Genomic DNA, 12807 nt, shown 5'->3' on the forward strand with positions numbered 1-12807 from the left:
CGTGGGCAAATCAATATGGCCGCCCGCTTTGCCGCGCACCACTAGCGCTGTTGACGACTGTCGGCGGAACTACTCGCCTATCTCACCAATTTATTAGCTCTTCTATCAGTTTTGTACCTTAGCACCGGAGTGGTTTTTAACACATTACGACCGCTAATTCGTTATTCGAATGCCTTGGAGTTTTATCGTATAATGTAGGCTAGAATCAAGGTGTTAACAGATTACTTTGATCACGCGAATCGCCGGAGCGTTCCACGAGAGGAAGATTTTGCTGATGTCTTTACTGTGGCTGAGATACCCTAGAATTTTTCATTTATCAAGTTAAATTTTATAAATTAAAACCAAACCATAGTATATTTTTCAATGTTATTCTTTTTAATTACGCTTGCTTAACGATGTATACTGTGTATTAAGATTAATCGAGTTTCAATTTGAGGTGCGTGGTGAAATACTGTAAATACTTTAAAAAGTGTGTAAATTATTCCAAACGTTCGATGTGTATAAATGATCCAACCAGCTTATAAATTTCATTTTGCAGCAATTGTGGGACACTACGATTATCACCTAAGCAGATTTTCGTATAAATTTGATTTGAAAATTAAAACAGTAATACATTTTTATATTCCTAGTTATTACATTGAAATTGCATTAAATATTACCAAATATAAGCTGCGTGGCGGTTTATGAATTCAATAAACATTTTAAACAACACTTTCATTTTCAAAGATGAGTACACTAACTGGAGCAACTAAGTTGCAATAGTTTCGCGAGAGGTCCAAGTGTCTGTCTCTTGGATCGTCTAATATGTTGCACACTCAAGGCATTGTTTCGTGTGCCGGACCAACGTCGGTGGTTGAATATATTAAGGGGCTGAGGTGGCCAAGAGCGATGGCTAGGGTGGTAGCCCCCTTTTGGGGGTCTGGGGGTGGAAGAAAGAAGAGCCAATTACAAAGTGAGTCAAGATTGATCACTATAGCAACGCAGCCCGTGGTAGTCCCCCACCTCCCCGCTAGCAATCAATACGATACCACTTCTTCCATTCTTTAATACCCCACTATTTTATTTTTTATAAAAATAGTTCGACGACTTCTTTTCCATGTTCATGTTATTAGACTAATAAGTATAAATAAATGTTTATAAAATTAAAAAGTTTAAACTTCACATGCAAAGTTGTATGAAGAGTAAAGTTATTTAAATCTTAAATTATAAAAAAAAGTTTTAAGATAAATTTTTTACTCAAGATTTTTTTCTGAAAATTTACCATAAATTATAAAACGGTTCGTATGTTAAAAAAATCAGGACTTAATTAGAATCCTACATGTAAGTTCTTATTGAATCGTCTTTTTCTAAACAGTTTCACGGACCTAAGTTCAGTATCTGACATTTAGAAAATTTAAATACACAACACATTTAGATAAAACCTTTTCCAAACGCGAAATATTAGTTTTGTCACCTCCTTTTATTATTAAAATATAGTGGTAAAATTTAATGTTGATACATTGAGCAGACAGTAGCACATAATTTGTTCTGCAGTATTGCCGCAGCATAGCAGCCAGGCTCAGCACAGATGTCGAGTGCTGACTCCGGCTTCAGTCAGCATTCAGCATTCCCCATTCACCATTCACTATTCAGCATGCCTCGCACGTCCTAACCCCTTCCCTCTTCTCTACGTCACTTTTAACAAATGACTTATTTTTCCCGCCACCTCCGAGAGCTCTGTATGACGAATGTATGCTCACATTGCTACGGAAGATATACAGTTTCTATAAACATGGCTCTATGTTCACGTACAAGAAACCTATCTGCACGTACCATAAGCACGTTTATGGCTTTAACCTAGTTTCCTGTAATTTTTGTTGGCGTAATGTTAAAAGGTCGAAATGGAGGGAATGATTTGTTTTTCCACATTAATCAAATTTTATACATATGGAATACATACGTACATACGAACTTCATTTTTTCTGCATTGACTAATCGTTCATCAATTTTACCACTGATAGAATCAATAAACATTTTGTGTTACATTACATTCAACACAGTAAACTCGAGTTTTCACAGTGTATACGTAATACGTACAAGTAACAATTGTATTGTGAAATCGTATATTAATTGTATACAAGAAATAAATTATTCATCAGCAGACAGTGGACTAGATTGTAATTAGTTCAATAACCCGATGGCATCCGAGGTTTGGAGGTGTTTATGTGTTTTAACAAAGGTTTTAAAATCACTGCTAGCAAAACGTATTGATATCTATATTCAAAATTCTTCTCCCCCGTTTCATCTTTCCTCAATAAGTTTTGATTACTTATATTACAACTATTTTACTCACCAAAATTAATCAAGAATTCTACAATGTTTTATAAAAACGTTTATCCTAAACAATGTAATTCGGTTATCAAAAGTGCCACTTAGAAAGCCATTTTGCCTCTCTTATTTTAAGCTCGATATTGTAATCGAATCCACCGAAGAGCGAACCACAAATCTCAACTTAAAAACTCCAGTTCCCAACCGTCAAGTTACACATCGCCGAGCTCATTCCTACAAATGAACAACAGATGTGCCTGCGTGCGTGTGTGTGTATTATGTATGTGTATGTGTGAGTGTGAAGGGGGAAGAGCAGGGCTGTTTGTCAGTGGAGTTTAATTGTAAAACAAGAGGTGGTATAGTATAACACACGACCAATCTCGTGCATTCACGCGTTATAGTTTCATCCTTGTAGCATTGAAAAATATTTTAACTTTCAAACAAGATTTGTTATTCTATGTAAAGGATGGGTTTCTTGAGTTTCTTTGGTCTATTATAATGAACAAAATCAATGTTTTGCTCGACACACAACCAATACAAGTATTAGTAGTCATTAAACTGATTAAACATAATAGTCATATTTGGTATACTATCTTGAATAGTTTTTGTGTTTATTGAAGAGTCCTAATTTAAAATAGCCCCTGTTGTAAAGGTATTTTGAGTAAAATGACTACCAACTTAAAATTTAGGGTGAAACTGGTCAGCTACTTTGAGTCAGCGTAGTAAATGTTTGTGGGATACGGACTCTAAACACATATTTTTACCATTTTGAACCTAATAAGGTATGCACAATTTAATTAAAAAAATAAAAATAAATAATGAACATGTAAGATTGGACGTTAACCTTATTGAACTTGACTGAGACTTTCAACGAATAAAGTTATCATAACAGCTGACTTTTTCTGTGGGAAATCAAAATCTGCTCAAATCTTAAGTGTATAAAATATTATCTAAATATAAGCATCAATATCATTGTTCTTTACGTGTTTATAATGAACTCAGAACCTATTCATATATGATAAGTACATTTAACAGTTGCTGATGTTCTTGTTTCCTTCAGCCACTTGTAGGTTATCACACCAAGTACGCACGGAATACCTGTAACAGTTCATGAAGTAATGCCTAGCATATCTCAGTTAGACAATTATCAGCCAACTAATGTTCCTGCGTTATCAACACGTAATCATAATGGGCCACAGCCCTCTCAATCGAGACGTGTTACTCCCTTATCTACTTTCTCCATCTTCTTGCCAAGAACATCTGTACTTCTCCAAGTAGGACTATGTTCGTTATTGTTTGATCAACTACCATTAGACGACATGGTAGTTGTCGTATCGTGTTATTGTCTTTTATAAACCTTGCTTGTTGATTGCTTACCATACCGTTTTAGATATACAAATTACCTCCAAGTTCTGAATATTTCTCATTTGCATTACCAATATGATAAGTGTGATTTGATATACGTATTATTTTATGAAAAATTTTTATTTCTCCGAATAATTAATATTCTCATGTTAACCAAGCCATACGCGTATTATTTTTGTACTACGAGTTAACGTACTTTGTATCCGCGTCGACTTCTCATTTTATTTCTCACGCGGCGAGTTATTTATTCGATTAAGTCTTTGTGGGGTCCGCCCCACCCATCCGGGGATATGTTAATCTACCAATCATAAATATCCCGGCTCGCAATTTATTCATTTCGTTAAACCGCCGTTCAAATTTTTCCAATCAAATAAATCCGGTGAGCGTAGTTGTTTTTTCGTCGACTAGTTTGTGTGCTCGGTGTTGGTGTAAATGTTCTCCCATTCCTGACTCATGATGTATCGGTGTAGTGATTGCTCAATTAGCAAACTCGGTCGTCTGAATACACATCGATGTTATTTATCAGGATTAGTTTAATTGCTCGACTCCTCACTTCTTAGGAAGTGTGTGGAAATTTTAATTTAAGATTATTTATACTGGTTCCTCTAAGGTTATTCAAGTATGTATTCAAATTGATATCACGGAAAATCTTAAGTTCCAACAACCACCCCTTATAACATAAAGCAGAATAGATCACAAATTACGATCTTTATGCAATACACATAAATAATATCATATTTGCATTTTGATTCTTCGAAATCCAAAACACCCATGTATGTATAAATGTTAAACACGTATTTTTCAACATCCTTTGTTCCCCTCGTCCGCTGGACGTATTTGTCGTGTGCGTGTGCGTGTGTATTGTCAACGCAATATCTCCGCCGCACGTTCCTCTCCTATGTCACTACAGGCTATATATCGCGTTTTCCACGTTTATTGCTATTTTTACCCAATGTGAAATATCACACGCGTCGTTCTGTACGTGGATGGACCTGGAATTGGAATCGTTTCCCACTCCAAAACAGACAGAATGTAATATGTTAAATAGATACAGAAAATATATTGCAGTGTTTTAATGTTTAACCTTTAAAAGGTATATCCAGGTATACAATTTATGAATATTTCATCTTATGCCTTCTTGATAGAGTGAGTTCGTGGTGTGAATATATAAGTAAATATATATATATTTAGTTTTATTTTATTTCATTTTATTTTAAACGTAATATGACATAAAACTTACCCAGTGACAGAGTATTAGTAACCTAGAGTTTTAAAATGTTTAGTGGTAATACAACAATGTCACTCTTGTGGTCGATATAACAAAAACGTATTCTAGCTGAACAGAAATAAAATGAATCGATGTGTCATCAACAAAAATACTCAACCGATTTTTTAAACTTTTTCAATTGTTTAATCACAAGGGAATATAAATATCCACTTTAAACATGTTTTGGCTTATTCAATTGCACATTTCTCATGTTTTACAAATTTTAGTTGCTCCGAAAATAATTCAAAAGGAGGATAATGTCATGCAATGTTAGTTCCCCACAAAGCCTCTTGTTTTCTTCTAAACGAATACCAAAAAGGGATAACAAAGAGCGATCTGCAACGTATAACACTATGCTTATCAGTTGTATTTAATATACAAACAATATTGTAACAATCTGTTTGCATTTTATCCAAATACGTAGGGATAAGATTTAAACATTCTGCTAATATTTCAGTTTGATTATAACGCTTTTGTGTTACAATGCTATATTTCAAAAATATAATTTTTATCTAGCAGTATGTTCACACACACTTTCCCCCAAACTTTACTTTGCATATGGATGCATTATAAAGTAATATATAATATATAGTTATATATATTTTCTGTTTCATTACATATTGACTATTATACATATTTAACGTAGAGTCGTTTAGCCTTCTTCACATCTCTACGACGCAACGCAAAATGATACGAACATCCGCATGCGGCAAAGGTAGGAAGTTTATTCAAAATCGCACTTCCGCCATCTCGCACATAATGATGAGCTCGCTTCCGCGTGTGTATATATACAAGTATTTTCCGCTGTCTCGTCTTTTTGGCTCTGCGACTGACTTCCGTTTTGGCGCTCGTCTCGCCCCCTCCCAACCCCCGACGTCGCGGCGAGGCACAACAAACCTCCCCCGGCCTGAAATTTCTATTTTATTTATATTTCTGGAGATAGAAACATACCCAGTACTCTTTAGAAGTCGAGATGTACGACTTCGCTTTGTCGGCTTATCTTTCTCTTCGAAAATTTATTTCCAACCACTGTCGGCTCCCCCTTTTTTGTCAGTGAGATTGTAAGCTCCAATCCTAGTTGGCTAGTTGGCGAATTTCGCTAGATATTTTCCATCCTTTGATACAAAATATTCCCCCCTTTCACATTGTTGGTCGACTATTCACGAAAATTACTTGTAGCCCATTTGTACTTTACAGTACTGTATTACATGCTAGGCTTGACATTTGAAAATCATAAGCACTTGTGTAGAAAAAATATGCTTGGGATTATTTGCATTTGTATAGGCTACTTATTTTTTTATACTGTATTAGTAATAATGGTGGTCACAAAATATTTTAGTTAAAATACAGAGATGTATAATAATACAAACAGTAAAATAAAACAATCTTGAATAGATTTAATTAGTGTAAATTATACATACCATTTATAGCTGTGTTTAAAATTTACTGTAATCACCATAGTGCAAAAATGGGTAATACGAATTAATATTGTACCATATAAAGTTGTTAACCGATAAAACGCTTTATCCAACATTTTCAGATGCTTATATTTCGTCAACATTTACAGTAAAAAAGTAGTTATTATAGCACAGATTCCATTGTGTAATTTTAATTTTAATTTGAAAGTAAACAACATTGATGCACTTAAAAGTTTAATTTTAACACCGTAGGATGGAGTGGGAGCTTTTGGAAGGGGGTTAAAGGAGGGGGTCGGACCCCATAGCTCACCGGAGACAACCATAAGCCGGCTGGAAGTTGATATGGAATTAGAGAAGCTCCGTTTCTTCCGATCCATTGGACTCGGAGTTATAGTCCATCCCTAGTCGACCTACATGCAACTACAGTTACAGCACCATTCGTCCAATTAGAGAATAGAATTGGGAAAAACTGCAATTTATGATTTCTATCATTCCTCAACTGTCTGGGAATCGGTGACATTTTTTACATATTTTATTTAGTGGAAGTAAAGATTGTGCAATTCCGAGCATTTTATTAAAACGTAATCTTCATTGTAATATTTCATACAAATATGATTTTCCTATTGAAAAAAAAAACATCTTCTAGCAATATGCTGTAATCATCGCAATTAAAGAATGTTGCAGAACAATATATGAGACAAGCTTAGTCGAATATGCACAATTTTAATTTAGAATGGTAATAATAAATTGACTCCTAGTTTTAACTCAAAAATCAAACAAATAACAATAAATTGTCCGTATTCCAACGCATGAAGAATTCCACACGTCAAAATACAGTTATAATTACTACATTTAAACCACTTTTCATTTACTCTCTTTCACACAGATGTTCAATTACCTATATAAAATAACTCTCCTGAGATCCTAATCCAACCATCTGTTAGGTTAATATATTTACCAACCGAATATTTTCTAATTTTGACCACGGTGGTCCGACTTCACGCCCGTCATCACAATCAGCAGGCTAAGATGGAATATGCATATAAATGCCGGGGATAATTTAGTTGGATCTCCAATCCGATTCTGATATCAATTAAAACTCATTCAGTAAATATCTCACTTATTGCATGTGGACAATTTAATCTTCTTCCCAAGTTAGTATTTCACAATTGTTTTAATATGGGTTAAGGGCCGTTTAAATCAACATTTAATATAATAATTAGGCAAGTAATTTAGTTAGAGACTGAGACTTCATAGGCTCTCAGGTTATGAGAATTCTTTTACAGATAGGATGATTATACTCTATTATAAGTAATGGAAACAAATCGAACTGTTCCGTATGCAATGTGTTAGTCACCTTTTTAAGATCATAGGTTAATTTATTAGAATAAAATTAAATCACATATACATCGAAAGGGCATTATTACTCGATAAATATTTACCAATTAAAGTTTAAATTAACTTGATTCACTCCCTTTTGAATCTGGTAAAAATTTAAATATTTTTTAAATTTTTTTCCGAAGAGATTACAAATGAACCTAATGCTCTAACGGGGGGCGATCCAACGAATGGATGGAGTAGTGCTCTATCTTAGTGCTAATTGTTAACTGACCATAGTTTATGGTGTCATTAGAGCACTAATAGTAACCGTATTGACACCTCTGAGCCTACATACCCTTGTTATTTATAGACCGACCGTACCCCATGATTCACTTACACCTCCCCCCACCCTGCCCACAAAACATGCTCACCGACCCATCAATTGCGGACGCAATACATTTTTCATATTGCAATCATCGCACTCCTGCACTTGTAAATCATGCTGTGATTAGCTGCTGGAAATTTGGAAAATATAGCGTTTCTCTCTCCGTATTTCGGCGCACTGTATTTCCAGTATTTATGACTTATTTGTCAGGTGCGCCCATTTTTGCAGTTACCTAAGTTCTGTTCACTATGATTTAGACTGTTGTTGATCTGATGAAGAAATACTGTGCAAATATAAAATGAAAACGTGTATCACTGTGAGCTTAAATAAGTCGATGATAGTCAGGTTAAGTGTAAGAAAGGGCCATGTAGCCCTAACTTTGCCTGGTAAGATAAAGAATTTTTCATTTCATTTCATAGGTTACTAAACGATCATTTTTGTGACAGATTCTCAGACAAATTGATTTATATAAAATTAACAAAACAGAAATGTCAAATGAAAATAAGTCACGATATAGTATATAATCATTTACTCTGGAATCTGAATTCACGGTTCTTACAAATAAATATCCTAGTTAAAAAAAAAACCACACATAAATATCCATTAGACTTTATACATTACATACATTATGTGTCTTGATGGTTTGTTTGATTTTATACGTTGGGTAATTGGTTGGCCCCTCACTCAAACTACATGAGAAACATACTGATGATTATCTTTTCGGATTATATCATAATTGTTGCTGTTAAACGATTCGTTGGTAAATCATAAATAAAACGCCTGCTATTATGGTTGAGGAGGAATGGCACAGTTAAAAGGTACTGATTTCACATATTCATAGTTTTGCAACTAACAGCTGCATGTTGACGTGCGCTATTTTGTGTTGCATGAAGTTGATTGTTATAGAATGTGCACAATATAAAATAAACTGGAAACAACTGCAAAGATCATCATGGAAATATAGTTCTTAGAACGGAATCATATCACCTACAGACACCCTTCTATACTCGTATTAGGTAGAACTGCATTAGTTAGAACTGCTATAAGCAAATCCTTTGGAAGGCAGTAGCTAATATTGTAGTTTTCATTGCAAGACTTAGGACCGGGTCTGAATACCATACTTTCAATGTCATGTTACGTTTCCATATACAACTCTTGAAACTGAGATCATAGTGTAAATACCAATATCTGTTAGAATGAGTTTGCGAACCACCCCGATCCGACTATGGAAAGAGGATGAGCAAGGGAGAGGTTACCCTAAAAAATCAGAATGTTTACTTTTTCATGCACACCATTCAAATCAACTTTAAACACAACCAATTCAGTATATTAAATTCTATTCATGCCCATTGGTTATTGAGATTATTAAAACTATAAACGTAGCATGTGCTGTTTCCATGCTGTCTTTATTAATTGGCTACTGCTCACTGCTTTTTATGTATTTTCTTTGTTTAGCAAATGTCTGTATTTAATTATTTGCTTCTAATGTTGTATACAAATAACAAGTTTTGTGTTCCAAGTACAGTAGCAGCAAATCTAAGTACCCTCCGAGTCAATGTTATTTATGGCGTTATACGTATAAACATACTTATTATGACCCTTTTAGAAAAGGCTGATTATGTTAGGAGCAAATCGCTTAGTCTGCAGGTTTGCTGCGACTGGTTTACACAATATTGCTTGAACGAAATATTATGTTGAGCTTCATTATTAGTTTTCTTCTTTTTTTGATGCACGATATTTGCTTTTCTATGATACTTGAGAAACCATATTAATAGATCTTGAGTAATTAATACTTGATTAACACCAGTATATATAAACGCGATATTAAAAATCACTAAACCTAAGTTTCTATTTGGATGTTGATGTTTTAAGGAGGCATTCAACCACTTTCTAATTACAGTAATCGTATAGTATGATTATTTTGACTTAGTGTGTGACGGTTTGATGAAATACTAATCCTAAGACTCTCAAAGTCATTAAATTCGGTTTAAAAGCAGCATTCTATTAAAAAATTATGTAATTGCTTACTTGTAAATGGAAACATTTTTATTAAAGATTAATTTCGGGGAGAATTGATATTCTAACCTTGTCTTAGTAGACCTATTAATTAAGTAAAATATCGTATTACTTTAACAGAAACGTCAGGAAACGCAAGTGTTAAAATAAAACTTCAAAATCAGCATTGCTTGAGAAATTTTTGTTCTTACGATATCCGATGGTTTGATTATCAACTTGTAATACATTTAGACCATATAGCAGAAGCAAAACCACGTAAAATATACAGAACACCAAGTCATCCCTGTGAACGAAATACTAACTCTTATTGCCACTTGTTATTTCTTGATTCTGATGCGCTATGACTAGCAGACTCACATTTTATAATACGATATTTTATCACTATAACACTTAGCCTAATTTAATTTCTAGTTGTTCTTTTCTAAAGCATTATGCACGAACGCTTAGCTTAGTCGCTTTGTATTTTTTATTTGACTGACATTTATTTTCTTTTTCCAGACTGAATGTGGCGCATGGCTCCGAACGTTCCTACATAGAACACTGAAGGACTCGAGAAGAGATCTTCTCAAGTATTGTGGTCCTGGGACTCGCCTCCGTGTATACTGTATATATAACACAACCAAATAATCCAAATTGTAAAAATAACTTTACATCCAAAGATAGGTGACATTCGATACGGACTTTTCTAGAGTTGAAAATATTTTGAAATCTCTATTGTTGTACATTTTTGTGTATTTTAGTGTTTAGTATCGAGGTGTGTATATGTGTTGCTGAATCGTCTTAGTGTGCCATTTAAGATATACGTAAATCGATATTACTAGACTTCTAAGTCGTTTTAGTATTTTCACCTAATGGCTACTCTAAAATATGAATGCTTCGTTAGACTTTGCATCGATCTTACGTTCCGATCGATTTAATTTTTGATCTTAAATTTAAAACCATAAAGTAGTTTTTAAATACGTAAATGCATGTTGTTCATGTTTTAGCATAGCTATCGCTTTATAGAAAAAGCTTTAATTATCAAATTATATACAATGAAGACGATGAATATATTTTTATGTATTAATAGGAAATTAGAAACACTCACTTTTAAAGTGGCTTTGTTAATCTTTTTCAAGGATTTTATGTTAATGTAATGCAGTAATTTGTACTAAAAATCTCCCGAAGAAAGCCTTAAGTATATAATAAAATACCGTATTGATACAACGTTCTAAAGTTTGCAATAGTTTTTTGCATTTTTGCATCGTGTATTATTACTCTATTAACATGTTAAAGTTAATGTTGTTTGATTTTCTTCAATTTGGTCGCACTTATGATGCTATCAATGTATTAATTGCGTTGTTTGGGCATTAGTTTTTTGTTTCTATTATATAAATTGTTGATTTTTATTACGTTTTTTGACTCATTAGTTATGAATTATCAACTGCGTTCTTGATTAGCAACAATGTTTTGGTATTGTTTGTTATTGTTTATATAATAAAAACAAACTATGAATCTATTTAATCAAAAATACAAACTTGTTTAATTCTAGTACGATTATTTCATTTATCATTGTAAGTAGACTTCTCATTACAAGTTTAAACCTAAAATCACAGATAGATTTTTGAAAAGTTTTAGTCTCTCAGCAGTATATAGTCTTAACTGTGAGGTTCATAGCGTCTTTCTCCCAATTGATACCTTCATACGTAATATTTTATAGTCACATTGTAAATTTGTTTGTAATTAGTTAAGTTTTTGTTTTGTGATAGCGGCGTTATTACATTTATATCTTTTATACTTCGTTTTATTTCAGATAATTTACCGATATAAAGTATTTGTTCGTATTGTATAACTAAAAATGCTTTAGTTATTTATTTTAGTTTTTACTATTAGAGTTTTGGCATTCTTACGATAACTTTAGGTTGAAATAATTGTATTCATTGTATATAAAGTGTAAATTTTACGGATATTCGTACTTAATGTTGACACTAAGTATACACAATAACTTATATTTCTTGAAATAATCATAGTTAAAATGAAACTGTAGTCAGACTGATTAAGGGAAAACCCCTGATGGATCAAACTATTAATTCTTTTTAAGTTGAATATTTGCAATTATGTTTGAAAATATAGAGTAAATGGTTATAAGCTCATTCCATTGTACCAGTATTGTGTTAGTATGATTTTAAACCCCCAAACAAGATGTTTCATCTGTTCATGTTTGGCTGGAATTACTGTTATTTGAGGTCAAAACTTAGAATGTGAAAAAGGTTTAAAATTGTATAAACTCAATAATTATATTATCAATTATGTATAAATTACTGTACCGCGCATTTAAAAGAGTCTTGAACACATCTTATATGTACATCATTATAAATAACAGAATAAATTCCTAGTATCCATATTCAAAACTGCAAAGCTATGAAGGTATAAATATTTCTTTACCTTAATACCGTTCTCTGAAACATGTAATATAGTTGAGATAGATATTAAGTATAAGATTCTGTAATCATCTGCAGGGGTTGATAGTAGTTTCCGTCCTAAAGCTCTTTTATCATCTCGTAGTTGGACAAAATATACTTTTAACGAATAGTGCGCATAATATGTTTCATGTATACGAGTACGTTTTGTTGGAGCCCCTGCTGTTTATTTTGAAATTATTGTAGACGGTTTGATTATTTATCTGTGAATAAGCTTTTTTCATGTTGCTCAAACCATACACTGTGTATACCAGATGAATATACGATAGG

This window comes from Macrosteles quadrilineatus, unplaced genomic scaffold, assembly GCF_028750875.1.
Source record: "Macrosteles quadrilineatus isolate MER2022 unplaced genomic scaffold, UCM_ALF_1.0 Scaffold_7__1_contigs__length_78375512, whole genome shotgun sequence".
NCBI lineage: Eukaryota > Metazoa > Arthropoda > Insecta > Hemiptera > Cicadellidae > Macrosteles > Macrosteles quadrilineatus.